Source organism: Mesitornis unicolor, unplaced genomic scaffold (assembly GCF_000695765.1).
Source record: "Mesitornis unicolor isolate BGI_N332 unplaced genomic scaffold, ASM69576v1 scaffold11487, whole genome shotgun sequence".
NCBI lineage: Eukaryota > Metazoa > Chordata > Aves > Mesitornithiformes > Mesitornithidae > Mesitornis > Mesitornis unicolor.
In genome coordinates, this window is record NW_010197305.1 from 135,852 (window position 1) to 152,808 (window position 16,957).

A 16,957-nucleotide genomic window follows, 5' to 3' on the forward strand; every position below is an offset into this window, starting at 1 on the left:
CCTGCCTTACCCCAGGGAAGGAGTGCAATCAAGGACATGGTCCTGCCCCTCCAAGAAATGTAAATAGAATGTTTTTGAGGATACATTTAGGAAAAAAGAAAGATTTTGAGAAGGGTTGAATTCGGTGGGTCTGGGTGTTTCTGGAGCAGGTTCAGTTTAAACGCATCTCTATCACACTGGCTGGCACCCTCCATCCTGAATAATGGGCGTTTTGTGTATGCCTCCAGACTGGCACAGGGAGATGGGTGGCTTGGGGGTGCTCATCCCAGCTCTGCGTGCCTTCAGGGGCATCCCATGTGCCCCTCGGAAAGCCCTTCCCTAACCCAGCTCTGGGAGAGGGATGGGCAGGACACATCCCAAGTACCCAGGTGAGCTAAAGGACACTTGTGTCCCTGTAGGTTCCCTTCAAAGCCAGTGCAGAGCCAGCCAGGGCAGGGCTTGCTGTGCCCGGCCCTGACATCTGACCGGATCCACCAAACCTCTAGAGCCACCACCAGCTGAAGCCTGAGGACCAAAGTGTGGCACATGGTCACTGCGCACTGACACTGCCAGGGGCCCCTGCGGCCTGTAACTGGCTCAGTTCGCAAGGCGCACAAGAGAAAAAGGCATTTTATTCTGTGCAAGACGCCAGCTCTAAATAGCCAGGACCTCTGCATGTCTCTGGCTTTGCAGAATGGCATGAGAGGGAGGGAAGGAGGGACACTGGGGCTGCCCCATGCCTGCCCTGCCTCCCCTCTGCCATCCCCAGCTGGGCTGGCTGCCCAGGGGCGACTCTTCTGTGGCGTGGGGTTTTGCAATTCAGGGCTGCTGCTGCCTTGCAAACAGCTGGGTAGAGATGGAGGAGGGGCGAATCCCACCCCTGCTCCTTAGAGAGCATCTTTTTGCTCTGCATTCGTGCAGACGCATGATGGCCTGGAGATGTGGCAGACTCATTTAAGTGGCACATTTTTACAACTGATTAATCTAGCACTGTGAACCCAATGGTTCAAGTCTAGTAAGGAAGCAGCCTGAGCTTGCATGATGTGCTGAGGACCGCAAGATCTGCAGTGCAAGGAAATATTCTTAACAGTAATGAACAAATGACACTAACAGGCTGAAAATAAGAAATATATGATTATTGCTTGTAAGTATGTTTTCCTACCAGATTCTCAGAGCTCACAATGTCGTGCTGTGCATCTCTTAGCTCCCTCACTGGTAGGATGAGCTCCAACCATTTCTCTCTCCCTTCCCACATTCCCCTTTTGCAGGAGTGGCCCAGGCCCTGCCCAAACCCTAGAAGCTGCAGGGCTGATTGAATTTACCTTATGGACCCTTCCTGCAGCATCCAGCACTGGGTCTTTGCAACTGCATTGTGTTCGTCATGGTGTGGTCTTGAATTTGGGGAAACTAGTTGGGGAATATCACACGGGCAGCTGGTTGCCCGTCCCTCAGTTTTAAGATTTCAGGCCCCATTACAATTTGCAGTCCCCCTGATTGTATTCAGACTTTTTTGGCCTAACTTTTGTGTCTCATTTAGTTTCTGTCATCGCCTGAACTGATGCTAGCAGAGGCTTGTTCTCATATGATGGTTGGAGAACATCCCTGTGTGTGTGAGCAGACTTTCCTATCTGTATTCTTGTAGGACAGCAGTAGCAGGAACGTTTCCTCCAGGACAGCTAATTACTATTTGGTGGTGTGTAGAGGACTATTTCAGTATGTGCTTTTCTCACTTGAGATGCTCCAGTGCCTAAGGCAAGGAAAAGAAAAATGTAAAGCCTCTGAAGAAGATAATTGCTAAAACTTGTGTAACTTTAAAAAGCTGATTTCAAGGTATGGGGAGGTGGGCTCAAGATAAGAAAATATGGATGATAGTGGGGTCTGGTTTACGCTGCCTTCCAGTCTTGGGTATTTTCTGCATGGGTAGCTGCATCTGGGTGCTAGTTACACTTTTATGTTTAAGGTAGAGTACGGGGCTCTCCTTCTGACCTGGAAAAGGAAAGCTCGTCCCTCACTTGGAGAGTTCACGTGAAACCCTTCAGTGGTTTTCAGTATCAGAGGTGAGCTGGGGGATGTGCTAACTGGCTTGGTGGAAACAGAGAATCCCTCATGGGTCATCCCAGGCTCCATCAGCCTGGAGCCTCATCGGTTGACAGGGAAATGATGTGGCAGAGCACATCCAAGGGGACAGTGACTGCCTTCATAGCATCAACCGGAGGTCTTGGCAGAGCCTTACATCACGGCATCATATGCACATGTCATATGCCAACTTGGCTGCACCTAGCAGGTATTTGGCAATGGCCACATTCAACCAAAGTATGAGAACAGACAGAGATGTGGCAGTGCCACACAGCTGAGGTGCAGAAGAACAATGTCACCCAAAGTAAGAACAGTATCCTCATTCATTAAGTAAGAGAATTATCTTAATCATAGTTATCTGTCATTAGAGAAAACTAACAAGCTGTGACTACGTACTTGTTAAAAGACAGAAAAGAGAAAAACCTTTGTTGTTTCCTGTTTACCTCCTTGGTACACATCATCTCTGAGGTGTTACGCTACCACCGCACATCCTCATTGAGTCAAAATGGTTTTGGTGATGTTCAGAGTCCAAGTGGGGACTGATCCCCCATGGCCATGGCAAGTCCCACCTGAGTTCAGGTCAGTGCTAGCTCAGTGTTTCTGGAGTTTCATAGGAAACTGAGGGGTCAAGTGAAGCTGTCAACACGCCTGGCTGTGGTTTTGACACCCAGCTGTAGATCTTTCTGTGGCCTTCAGGCAGCTCATAGCCAGGCATATGTAATTTAAAAATACTCAACCATTAGTTTCACATGTGTTAACTATTTCACAGCATGACACTGTAATACCATCAAGGAGTCTTTTACTCATATCCATGGCATTAAATATATTTTCCATGGCTCATCAGAAGGGTTTGCCGTGGGCTGGCAAGGCAAAAATTGATTTTGACTGCAGACTTCAGGAAATACATGGAGAAGCTGTACAAAGTGAAAGCCCAGCATTCAACCCGGCCCCAGGAACAGTCGTGCTGATTGTGGTGCTGCCAGCCCACAACTTAATCCCTCTGAGACCTTTCTGGTGTGTCTGCTAGGTGTGCTGAAATCACAGATGTTCCCCTAAATAAGAAGGTGGAACACGGCAAGTGCATGTGTAGGCTGCACAGTGATAACTCCACCTCTCTGCTTAACGTCTGTTGCCATCCAGTGGCAATAACAAAAATGGGCAGGGACTTCCTACTTCCATTTTACGGGAGCTGACTATGACGATTTGAAAGAGCGGGGCTATTCTTGTGCGGTTAACCGCTGAGCAGCCTCGCTCGCTTTTCCACGTAGTCAGAAAAATTGCATTGCTTGCTGCAACACAGGCTTTTGGTCAGAGTTGTTCAGCTGCTACCGACGTCAGCGTTACCAACCCTTTTGCCTCCTGCAGAGGCAAAGAGGGGAAGGCAGAGCTGTAACAAGACGTGTTGTTTGGCTGTCACTGCCCCCACATCACTCCTGGCATCTCCTCCCAGAGGTGGACAGAGCCCTTACACAACAGGGCTTAGAGCACGTTGTCTGGCTGTGGCTCTGCAGGAAAGGAGGTTGCCAGCTCCGTTTCAGAAGAAGGCCAGATGCATTCATGTTTTGCAGTAGCCAGAGCAAGGAATGCATTATTTTAAGTTTGTTCTAAGAAAGCCCTGTCTTGTGACGTATTTTCCCAAACTTAGGAAAATAATGCAGTTGATCTGTGTGGCCCGCAGAGCGCTGTGACACTGCATAGCCCAAATGGTGTCCAGGCTGGTCTTGCACATGGCTTAGGCATGCAGGAGATGTCAGAAAAGACCTGCTTTCCTGGAAATGTGCATCTTTTGTCCCAGGGCAGTTTGCAAGAAGCCCAAAAGGAGCCTGGAGCAAGGCAGGTGCGGAAGGAGCATTTTGGCTGAGTCCGTTCCTGTCATCTCTTGCCATGCCTGTTGGTAGTTCTCTGCTGGGGTGGCCTAGCTTACCGCACGCTGCTGTCCCACAGCCTGGGGACCTGATCCAGGGCAGGCATTTCCCGTATGCTGGGGCATCTCGTCCCTCTCCAGCCTCTCCTTCGATGGCAGTATTAGGAGATTCCTTCTGCTTCAGCCTTTCAATGGAATGTGCAGCAGGTTGTTACCTTTCAGATCAGATGTCTAAGCTCAGGTTAAAAAAAGATAAAGATGTGGACATTCGTAGTAATGTCTACTTCCCTTTTTGTTTTTTTTTTTAAATTAAATTTTATGGCAAAACTCAGCATGGAAAAAGAGAAACCCAGGCCCGGGGCTGGTGGGTTGTGCTGTCGCTGACATACTAGATGGCCCAACTGGCAGGACCTGCTGGAAACGCAGTCAAATAAAATTCATCATTTAAAATGCTTTATTCTGCAGCACAGTCCTATGCCACTCTGCTATGAGACATCCTGATTTTTATGCCTTATGAAAGGCTTTTGTAGCATTAATCTGGTTATTCACCTACAAGACTGTGTCCTTATCACACACCCTTTGTGTCTACTGCAGCTCTAAGCACCACAGCTCATGGCCACCCATCTCTATGTGGTTGCCCAGTGTCTCAGACAGTGTCACAAGCTGCAGTCAGGATCACTTCTGGTTTTGGGGTGACATCGGCAAATGCCCTGGGTTGATGAACAAGTTTCTCCTCCTCCCTGGCACCTCTTGTACCATCCCATGGTGTCCAGGGCTGTCTCGCAGTGGACAAGCACAAAGCAGCGTGGACTTTCTCACTTTAAGCTCTTGCTGTGTCCACCCCTGTTTGGTGCCACAGACAAACTGATTTGACACGGTTTCTCAAGGAGGTGGTTTTCCAGCAGAGATCTGGGAGAGATCTTAAGTTATTGGGAATGCTTTTCATTCAGCAAAATGTCGTCTGCGTTGTGTTAGCATGGCCCTGCTGTTGGAGGAGCCACGAGTGAGGCATTTTTCGGCGGGAAGAGGATGTTTGGTAGGGTGATTCAGCAATTTGAAGCTCATTTCTCATCTGCGTGCTTTCACCAGGCTGGCTATGCAGTCAGCAGCAAGCCAGGCCGCAGCTTAAGCATACGGTAATGTGAGTTTAATATTTTAGTGCCATCTGCTGTAAGTGCCTCCACACTCCAGCCCATCTGTTTTGCCTGCTTCAGTTTGCTTTTCATGGGGCTCTGGTAGCATTGCATCCTTTGGAAAATCCCTGCTTGGAAAAGGTGTAGCGGAGAAGGATGTCCTGCCTGGGCCTGGAGCGTCTTCACCTTGCGATGCTGTAGGAACTGGGTAAAACCAGCCCGTAGAAGTAAACATCTAAATCTAGACCTGGCCTTGCCATGAAATCTTAGGAGAGTGGTGAACCTCTGTGCTTGCCTCCCACGTGGAATAATGTAGGTGGGAAGGGGCCTGTAGAGGTCTCTGGTCTGACCCCTTGCTCAAGGTGTTTTGGTTGGATTGCTCAGGGCCTTGTCTACCTGTCCATCTTCTCAGCACAGGCAGAGGTTTGGGGGTAGCTGAGAGCTGGAGCTGGCAAATCTGGGTCAGTCCCGTGATGCTGCCTCAGCAGCAGCAGCTGCACACACACTGCGGAGCAGGGCAGAGGAGCCGTGCCACTCCACGTAGCTTCATATGGAGTGGGCTGGCAGGAGCTTCTCAAGGTCCAAAGAGCCCCTCTCCTGGCCCACAACCAGGGTCCCTCTTGACAGATGCATGCGACCAGTTTGGAAAGGCCTCTGTTGGCAGATCCTCCACCAGCTCCCAGGCCTCTATCAAAAACCATTGCCATTCGTTCATCCTGCTTTACTTTAGGCTAAGTAATTCTCACTTCCTCAGTTTTTCCTCTCTGGTCATGTTTTCAAACTGTCTGAAGTGTCTTGTTGTTCCCTTGTTGTTCCAAGATTGGTCGATAAAAGTAAGAAAAGTGTTTTAAATTAAAAAGTGTCTGAGGCATGCAGAGCTGCAGCCAGGAGTGAGGGGTGATTTTCTTACTGTGAATAGTTTTGTACCAAGGATTCACTTTTCCATGCTGTATACCTGATATTTTGGGAGGTTTTGCAGTAGATTGGTAGACCGCAAAGTCTTGACTTCCAACTACTTTGCAATTCTGCTTTTGCTCTGTTCGAGGAATCCAAAAAATTACTCTGAACATGTGATGGGACATAAACAGCAAGCTGTGGTGACATGGACTCTGCAGACACATTCAGGTGGCCTTGTTTTGTGGGGTCTGACTCCAGAGGCTTTTGAATGACCAAGGCAGTAAGGTCCCAGACACCTTCTTCAGTCGCTGTCACTGCAGGAGTTTCCCATCCCAGCTGAGCTGTCCCAGCAGCAACTCGTGGTCAAGTTCCTCTGCCCATGGAGGAAGAGAGGGAACTTGACAGCTGTGCTTTTTTCACTGTGGGCCAAGCAGTTGGAAATGTGCCTTTGCTTTCCTGGCCAGTTAATGCAGTTCAACTGCCACAGGGCAGCTGGTTGTAACTCTCAAGCTGTGATAACTCAACTGGAGCTGAGCTGGAGAAACCTGGGGACGCCGCAGGTCGTGGTGGTGGAAATGAGCAGTGCGCACACCGGTAGGTTTGTCCTGTACGTGATTTCTCTTCCACTCATCCCAGACCCTTTTTTTTTTTTCCAGGGAGGAAGGAGTGAGTTTGGCACTTTCTGGCCTGGTGGTTGCAAGGTCACCTGTCGTCTCTGTAGAGGGGACAAGGAGAGCTGATGGATGGTCAGATGTGGGCTCTGGGGTCTTGGTCTGATGGGAGCATAGCAGGGTCTCCTAAGTGAGGAAATGCCCTGGAAAGGATCAGAGCAAAGCAATGAACAGGGGATTTTTTTCTCTCCTCTCCCCAAATGATGGTTTGCTCAAACAGTGGCTGGGATCAGTAACTGCCAAGGGCAATGATGCCCTGTCATGGCTAGCACCATGCGCATATACCACAGCAGGACCTTGATAGGACCTTAAAAAATATCTCTATAAATCTCATACTCTTCAGATCACAACCTGTGTTGTCCATAGCCCATTTCACCTCTGGCATCTGTTTCCTCCCCCGATTTTTGGCTGTACTCATGAAAATTACTCCCTGTGTGTTGGGTGGGGTCAAACTTGTAACACCTCAGTGTCAAAGCATCTTAAACACAGTGGCTGGATGCTCAGAGGTGCTTTTGAATTGGGCATAGCTTAATGTAGGAGGATCATACATCTTCTCTTGGGACTGCTATCCACTCCACTGCCCACGTGTGAGTTAAGTACAGAGCTATAAAAATTTATAGCCCTTATCCTTCCGTTATCATCTGTCTTCCCTTTAAGAGCAAAGGGCTGCCTCTGAAGAGATGCCATAAGTCATAGCACTCAGAAGCATACAGACCTTTCCGATAGGTATGACACAAGAAGGTGTTTATGAAACGTACCTGCCAGGTCAAGATTACATCCTGACCAGCAAAGAAAAAAAGAAAAGAAAGAAAAACAGCGACTTGTTTGACAGTATGTAGGTGTACAGGCGTTCAAATGTTTAAATATCAAAGCCAGGAATGGCAAAGTCTAAGCCAAGTGCAGTGAGTTGGTGGGTATCTGTGCACAAACAGCAACCTGTTGAGAAGAGGTCCGAAGAAGAGAGATGTGTAATGTGTGAAGACCTTTCTCTGCGGCCTGGGCTGCACAAGCCCGCTGCTTGCTCTGCCTCCGTCCATGTCCCTGTCCATGTCCACATCCATGTGCATGTGCATGCCCTGCCAAGCTAAGCACCCAAGAATGGCCCAGTCCTGCTTCTATTTAAGCAGGTTTAAAAGCCAAAATCTTGACATGGTGTACCTTTCGGTGACTCCTAGCATCAGTGATCAATGCCTCAGCTTTCAGGCACAGCTGCGACACTGACAATCTGATCATAGCCATTTTTCCCTAGATATAGCAATGCTTTGCCTGGATACTCCTGGCAGATCTTGGAGATTTGTTGCTGACAGAGAAATCTAAGACCTGGTGCTAGCTTTTCTGTGGCTGACACGATCTATTGTAAGGAGAGATGTTTATTCTGGGTGTACAGAAACAAGAAACTAAACACCAACTCATATATAATGAAGGGGAAGAGTTGTAATGCCTGCAAGACTTTTCCATAAATGATGTCAAAGAGCTTTCTCCATACCAATTTGAGTTTTTAGCTCAGAAGGTGCTTAGGGAAGTTTATATACTATAACAAAAATTAGGTGGAGGAAAAAATCCAAAAATTTTGGTTTTATTAACACAGAATGTGTTAATAATTGCCTCTTGATGCAGTTTTCTCAGAAATGTGTTTTGCAGGCAACTTTGGGAATATTTTGTTTTCTGATCTACTAGAAATGCTGCTTCTGAACCTCTGCAGTGCTCTCTGAGCTGGGAATCATGGGTTTTCACCGATTTTATTGATTAATTCAAATGAAGAGTTTGGACTCATTTCAGGTCAGATTTAAATTTATGATTAAGGTGTGGTTATATGAAATACATCTCTGGTTCTCAAGGAGAGGTGAAATACGAACTTTTGAACATCTCTGTTTCAGGATGGCTCTAATTCTTCAGATGTTTAGCAGAATAAAGACTGCCCTGGGTGTTGCTATTTGTGTCTGGTAGATAGCATGAGGTTAAAATTAATGTATTTGACTGTAGTGAAGGGGGATGTTTGTGACAAGACACATTGGGAATAAAAGCTGGGGGTGGGAACTGGTTTTACTGCTGTTTTCCTTAGCTTCAGAGTGCACTGCTGACTGGGACATAACAGCGATGTTGACTGAAAAGGGGATTTATTTATTTCCTCCTCCTTGGAAGACTGCTGTGTTCAGGTCGGTTCAGAACAACATAGAAGATAAGGGACAGCAATTCAAAGGGCTTGATTTCCCTCCTGAAGAAAGGGTAGGGTTTTTGTCATTCTGATTCTTAATCTTATCTTGATACTTTCTTTTGTTTTATTCCTCTGCAGTAATTTTTTCCTAACTCTCTTGACCTTGGGCAATTTTGCCCACTTTTTTCCAGGGAGGTATCACAGATGTCCTCTCTTCCTCCTCTGGCTCTGAGCAACAAAAGGGAAGGTGTTTCATTTTGGAAGTGATGGTAGATTTCACAAGCACTATGAGTGTGGGAGGCTTCAGCCAAGCATCATCTATGAAAATTGGGCATACAGAGATCCCTGGGCTTCAGAAATAGGCATTTCTGCATATGAGAGGATAGAGCATTTGTTTCCTGCATATTCGGGGCTCAGAAGACACAAAACATGAGTGTGTTGAAAGCCACGTTACACGGCAGTGAATATTTTGTGGGGAAAATCCCTGCCAGTAGCTTTGCTTTTAGATGAAATGCTCTTTGCTTTCCTAGAAGCCTCATTTTAGGGTTTATTTTCCTTGCAGCTTCATCTTGACTTTCAAGTCTAGTCACTGAAAGCCTTTTGGTATCACTTGCTTGGAGAATCCCTTTCCCAACTGGTGCCAAGTGATTTTATATGGAACTGGTGACCTCTTCCAAAGGTTTCAGCTGGTGTTGGAGTTTGCTTCATGTCACAGCTCCCCATGGGTGTCTGCTGTACCATGGGTGCTGACTGGGTCTACCTGGGTGCTGCTGGTCCTCCAGTACTTTCCTGCAATTTTCTAACATCACTGGAAAATATGTAGAAGCTTTCTTGCAGTTCATATGGAAATAATCCACACCTCAATGCATTAGAGTGCAAACTACTGTGAGAGGTGACCTTAGGAGTCCTCTAGAGCTGGGGCAACTTGAGAGGCACGAAAAGGACACAGATGATCAGTATTACCTTTGCAAAAAGCCATGTCTTCGAGGGAGAAGGCTTCCAAGGCATCAAAATCAGCTTGCATTAAGGATTTGGCGTTAGACCATCCAGATTGCCAGGTAAAGTAGGAATCTCAGTAAAGACTGTCCCCTTTCAATTTGGATCCTAAAGAATAATTTGCCAGGGAAACAGCTCTTGGTGTTGCTACATAGTGTGAATAAACCCTGTTGAAGCAGCACATTTCATACAAATGAGAAAAATGTATTTTTTTCTGATTGCTTCTTATCTTTTGAATAGAAGGTGCAATGAGATTGCAAAATTAAAGGGAAAAAAGAAATGCAGATTTCCAAAGTCTGATACCACCCACAGCCTGGCTGATGTAAACCCTTGGTCTTGCTTGATGTTACTTGGGAACCACAGTGGTGTAAAATCAAAATCTAGCCTCTGCTAATCCTGGAGACGCTGTTTTCAGAGGAACTCATTTAAAAGCAACCTAGCATCTCTACTCCCTCAGTGAGTGCTGTTAGCAGAGGCAGTCATTGTGCAGACAGGATTTTCTGCTCTCCTTTAGAAATAGAGACAGCTCCTTACAGAAGCAGGGCACAGTTGTAGTACACAGCCTAATTAAATGCTGATAACATCCACAAAACAAGTCCTGTATCTGGGCAACCAGCAAGGAGCAGGGTATGAGAGCTTACAGAAAAGCCAATGGAGATTAATAGGCAGGATTTCTGAAGGTTATGTTGTTGGCTAATGTACCATTGAAACAAGAGCAGCTATGCTTACTTGCTTAGGTTAAGTGCAAGAGAACTTTTCCAAGGAATGGAAGTTGCTTTCCAAAGTGAGGGAAGGGGCTGCTGTCGCTGCTGGTCTCGGGATGCCTGCATTGGAGCTGCTGGCGCTTTGCTGCTGAAACAGCAGCAGGCCCATGCATACTCTTAGCTGAGAGCAAAAGGTTTATTGCACCAACCAGGGAGTCATAAAATGAGTGGAATTTAATAAAAGCCATAGTAGCAATTGTGCCTTCTGAAGTGAGCGCTCACCTACACACTTTATTTGTGCAGTTATTGCAGCTGGGTATTGTGTGCTGACTGCTGCCCGGTGCTCTCAGACATGGTAAGTGCATGTGTGGACTGGGTCAGAAGTTGTGTGTGCAGTTATGTCTGATGCTCCAGAGAAACAGCCCTCAGTCCTTGCAGGAAAAGGGCCTGAGCAGTGCCATTTTAGGGGCCTGAAATAAAGATGATTCAATCGCAGTGACAGGACTGTGAGAAGCACTGAGCCTACAGGTTTTGTCCGTGCTGAGAGCCCCACGTTTCTCAGCACTGCAGGTTGGCAGCGAGGACCAGCGAAACAGTCTGAATCTCCAGGCAAAGCGAGAAAGGAGAGGATGCTGTTGTTATCTTACAGATAGGATGCTGAAACACATGTGCACCTATCTTAAAGCCCCTTTGTCTAGAAAAGCCGCTGAAAGGGGGACTGAGATTGACTGATTTATCATATGATTAATTGATTTGTTGGGTGTGATGAGTTGATTTCATTTCAATAATGCCAGGAATACACAACGGAACTGGGACATGACCCCAGGTTCTTCTGAATGCTGGTTTGTGAGATTATCCTTATTGCCTGGTTGTTGACCCTTACATCTAATAGATGTCTATAAAAAAATAGCTGGTTTCTTCATTATTCAGAGTGGTAGTGAGCAGGAGCACAAGGCATCATGCATTGAGCACAATGGTTAGCAGCACACCATTTCTATCAGAGGGGTGATTTCCATATATATAGCTATATTTCCATATAGCTATGCCAATGTGCTTTCTACTTGTAGATCTTGTTCCTCCAGCAGCAGCGGAGAGTGTTGGAATTCAATTTAAATGGAGAAAACGGCCAAAGAATGGATCTTACTAAGTGCTGAAGGGACTTTGACACGTGCTTAATGATGCTGAATTATTCATTGAGCTCGTAGGGCAAACTGACATTGCAAAGAGAAATAAATGAGAGTGCTGGAGAGAAAATGCCAAAGGAAGTGTCAGCAAAATGCCCCAGTGTCACAGATTTCACGGAGGATCTGGTCTGGGATCCTGCTCCTTAGGTGCTGGTTGGTGCTGGGTGCAAGCCCTTTGTAGAGGAGAGAGTGAATGTTTTGGCCATGCACACAGGTGTGACTTTGGCGATGCTTGTGGGCCTAGATGAGCTCAGTGTGATGGGAGACCTTCCCTTTGAGGGGGGTATTGCAGAGAGCTGACAATGGCCAGCAAGCAGCTGTCTAGGGCCATAGGCATTGACGGGGCAACTGTGATACAGCAGGTAAGAGCCAGGGATTAACCCTTTTCAGCCACATCTGAGATGTCTGGAGAACATGCTGTTTCCTCTTACTCCCTTTAAAAATTTCTTGCTTCCTTCCATTCCTGCCCCCCTGGTTATAAATCAGTCACAAGCTTTGCAATGTCTTCTCCCAGTGCTCCTTTTCCAGGTTAGAGCCTCTTTCCCAGACCAATCTGGGCGTTTGTCTGCAGGTATCCCTCCCTCTTTCCTCCACTTCAGATCCCATTGGAACAGGGAAGTGGTGTCTCATCAAAGTGGTGTGCATGACACTGTGTTTTGAGGGGAGGGATGAGCAGTGGCCATGTAACACATGCTTGGTGCTGCATGGGAGGGGCTGAAAGGATCAGTGTGATAGGCATGGACTCACAGGCTTGGCTATGCTGTGGTTTGAGTCCTGCCTGGGGAGCAGAATCAGTTCTTGGCAACTCTCTGCTAAGAAGAGAAATGTTGCCTCAAACACCATGTAAGTGGCTCTGCTACATATAGCGAGCTCTCCTGGGTATTCTGGAGGAAAATATTCAGAGCGCTTGGCTTCAGCTCCTGTTGTTTTTGCTCTGATTTGGAGATGCTGGCAGCTGAGATTGTCAGGATTTATTCAGATGCAAGCTTTGCTTTTGCCCTGTGGGCAAGGGTGGAGTTCAGATCTACAGTTTCTATTAATGGATTTGAGTCAGACATAGATATGTATCATACTTGTATGTATAATTCTATTCCTAAACCTTCCCATCTCCTCCTGTCTGCTGTGTGCTTCTCAGTAGAGAGCTGCCAGAGCTGCTAAATGGAGGTTTTGCAGAGAAAGCAAGGAGACCATCGTGCAGCAGAAACACGGACAGCAGGAACTGTCTGGGCCTTTGCAGAGCCAACATCAGCATGCCCAGCTGTGCTCAGCTGCATCCAAATTATACCTCCTTGGTTACTTTGGACTCCTGCAGAGCCCAGTGCTTCTTCCTGTTTCCAGAGCCAAAAGCAAAGCAAGCCCCTGTACCACCCCCACCAGAGCTGGAGAGTAAGGTCCTCTCCTTGGCAAGTTTGCAGGATGAATTTCAGTCTAAGGAGGATTGTTTAATGCATGAAACCAGGGAATTGCACCATTTTGTGTTGGCTGGGGGTCAGCCCTGCTTTGCCTGGTGCCCACTCCTTTTTTTCAGTTCTCCCATCCCCTTGCCATGCTGTTACCCTTCATGTGGAGGGGTGAGTGGAAAGGTGAGGGAGGGGGAAGACAACCAAGGGGGCTGGCGTCTGCTCTGCTCTGTTCCCAAATTTTTACCTAATTGGATCCATTTGAGGAGTGAGAATTGGTAAATCCTTGTGCTGTTGAGTCACTACATGCCTGGCGATGTCAGTCAGAACCCCATACCCCAACTGTATCTGTCCCATCGTGAACAGGAAAGGTGAGGAGATGTGTCTAATACTTGTTTTGTAAAACAGATGTACAGAAACCTGCCCACCTCCCTTGAAAGATGGGATGAGTCTCTTCTCCTCTTCAGGAATGGTTCTGGCCCATCGCTTGTGGGTAACATGAACAAGGGCTGCGATCTGCATTCCCTACCCTTGCACAGAACTACCAGGCTGTTTGCTGCATGGTAAGACAGCTCTGCCTTTACGCCCTGGGTGCCTCATCAGTCTGATTCAAAACTGCTCCCGTTCCTGTTATATTTGCACTCAGCTTTAAATACAGCTCATGGAGAAGGGTGCAGCAGGTTTGGTAGGGGATGAAGCACAGCCAGTTCGTGCGAGCACACATTTCCTCCTGCCATGTACTATAAATGATGCTTCTGCTGTGCATTAAAGGAACGGAACTACGTAAGGGCCGGAGGACCAAATGGGCTGCTTTAATTATTCATCATTAGGAGTAGCTATTATTATTTAAGAGCTACCCTTCTTGGCCTGAAATATTAACTGGTAACCTGCTCCTGTCCTTGATTGCTACACTCTTGAGATGGCCCAGAACAAAGGTCTTCTCCACCAGGTCCAGCTCCAACCCATTGCCTGCTGTAACACCAGGCCTCCTGGGCCTCCTCTCAGGGCTCTTCCTTGCAGTAATTCCTACCAAGCCAACCAGTGCTTTGCTGCTTGTATTGGTCCCAAATGCGTGGTGGGTTTCCCTTGCTGTGCTCCACCGATATCCCCCTGAGCCTGACTCAGACACTACATACAAGACATTGAAGGAAAGAGTTCCCACTGGCAGTGCCAGCACGCCTTCCTATTATCTCCATTTCTCCCTGAGAGGCACAGCCCTTGTTTACTCTTCTTTTAATAACACAGATGGTTTTAATAGTTCTCTGCCTTCGCCCCCAGTTCTTTCTCCTTGTCTGCAGTCTGTTTAATGCTTCCTTCTAAGTGATGGCTTTGTCACTTAATCTCATTAAAACTTCTCTCCATTGAACTCCATGAGCTGCTTATCAGACCGTAAGCCTAAACTCTCATTTGTAATTAATTTGTTCTGTGCCTCCTACAATTTGGCATCATTAGATAATGGCATCACTCTCAAGGTCACTGATACACAACACAAGGTAAACAGCCATGGCTGCAGCGCTTGCTGCCCTGTTAGCCTCCTCCTTCCTCCTCTGTTTGCCATGCTCCTTGATTTTATTGACAGTCTTCTCCCATTCCCTCAGCCAATTTCTGATGCATTTTGGATGCTTCCTGTCCAGCGTGTGCTGCTGTGTGACTGCAGATCAATATCCTGCACTGTCTAGAGGCAAATGCTTTTCTGATATCCTCCAGACTCATCTGCACTAGTTTTCCCCTTGCCTTCCACTTCATTCCTATTCGGTCCAAGAGTTTAGGTGCACTGGTCCTCCTTTGCCAAGTCTGGAGACCTTGCAGAGCTTTGTTCTCATGGGCTCAGGGTTGGGAATGGGATACAGGAGCCTTCCACCTTCAGGCCATTGGGTCCAGTGGACACTCAATGGCTTGCTCATCAATTGCGTAGGTAGAAACAAGCTGCTGATCACTATTATGATTCTATGTCTGTGATTTTAAGAAAGAAAGAAATCCTGGATTATCTCACTTCATAGTACCAACCAGTTCCACCAGGCAACTCCTGTTGGTGGGATGAGGAAAGAAACCAAGCACTAACCAGCAGTGCTTCCCTACTCCCTGCGGGTCCTGGAGGGATGCTGGTACCCAGCACCTCTGCAGGCTTTGCCTCCAGCCTTGCATAAAGGCGTTTGCAGGGTCCTACCCTGTCTGGGCCACCTGTCTTTAAGCCCTCTTCTAGCAACGAATTTCACAGGCTAGAAAAGGCAAGAACGATACCTTTGGTGATGCTGCCATTTGCTCATTCAGAATTGTTGGTCTGGAGTTATTTGGGACCTTTGCAGGCTCTGGAAATAGGGCCAGTCCTGGTTCAAGCTAAATCCCTTCATTTTCCCTGACAAATTGATTTTCATCTCATGTATTTCCCTGTTTGGGTGTTGTATCTAACAAAGTTGAGCTGATTTGACCCATTCTGTCCCTTTTTGCTGTTTCCCCCTGCAAGCTGTCTACTTAAGTGATAGATCCACACAGAGCTGTCATTAGATCACAGGAATCGGTATTCAATACAGTATTGATCACAGTATTCAGAAATTCAGCATTCAGACAGCTGTAGAGAACAGCTCCAAATCCATGACACAGAGCTGCAGGAAGGAAGTCTCACCAGCACTAAAACCTCAGGATTTTTAACTCACTGGAGTCTGCACCTCTATTTTCTAATTGGCAGTCTTTATAAGTGTGCCTGATTTGTCTTGCCTGGTAGTCAAGAAAGGAGAAAAAAAACCTCATGGTGAGAAATTCTGCTGCCTCTTGGGAGAAGGCAGGCTGCTGTAAAACAGATATATATTTTTCTGAGGGGAGGGTAAATGCAGGAAGGACATTTTGCATTTGCTCACATAATGGCTGCACATGTATCAGCCCTGCTACCTTGCCAGGAGCCGGCACAAGGCAACCGGGCAGATCCAGCTCAGTCACTGGAGAGCAGCTCTGCGGAGCGACTGCGTTCACGTCGCCAAGTGCAACGTTTTGGGTAAGAAGCAGCTTTTACCTGAGGATATATGGTAATTACTCCCAGTGAAACGTGCCTGGCTCAGCAGCAAGAAGATGGATTCGCAACACGCTTGCAAACTGTTAGGAACTGCGTGTTTTGTTTGAATGCGGTGATTGCCTCGAGATGCGAGTTAAAGGCCAGGAAACTTTGTGGTTATAATGAAAAACAAGTCTCTGCTCAAAGGGCATGTTGATAAGAGCAACTGACTGACTTCAGGAGATTCACTCCTGAGATCAGAACCAGGTTTGGATCAACAGATAAACCTTCAGTTATCCTAAACAGTCTGTATTTCCTAATCCATCCTTGTTTTGGTCTCTCTCTGAAATACACTCCTCCAAACCATACTGAAAACATCTTTTTAATCTGTTTATGTAACTCCCATTTGTGTGCTCTGCTGCCGTTCTCTGTGCTCACACAATCACTACACCAGTTTGATCAACAAAAGGACAAAAATCATTTTATTCAGCGCACACTCCGTTTCCTCTGAGAACAAGCCCAAGTTCGGTCTCATTGAGCTGTTGATGCATTTGGACCCTGGTCCCTAAAAACAACGCTGCATCACTAAATAGCAGCTATCGACCATAAAAAGGGACTTTTTATTTCAGTTTTGTTTTATTTTTAATGATGCATTTGTCTCTTCAGACTCAGGAGCAGGCAGTGAGATAGCTGTGATTTGCAGCCACAGGCTCCCCGCTCCCTCCTCTGCTTCCATGGAAACATGGGTTGGATGAGACAAAACCAGGCATAGACTTGAGGTACACGATTTCCAAAATATTTGCTTTTCCTTGCAAGGAATCCTTTACCTCGTGTTTATCCAAAACTCTCGGTGAGGAGGAAATCCCTCTAGGGAGAGGCGACTTTTCAAGGTGCTTGACTGGTGCTGCTGCG

At 47.0% G+C, this 16,957-nt stretch overlaps 1 protein-coding gene across 1 annotated transcript in view; it reads left to right on the plus strand.

The window, feature by feature from the left end:
- The window catches only part of LOC104544028 (reticulon-1-like), a 109,467-nt gene that overhangs the window by 66,503 nt on the left and 26,007 nt on the right, over positions 1–16,957 (plus strand).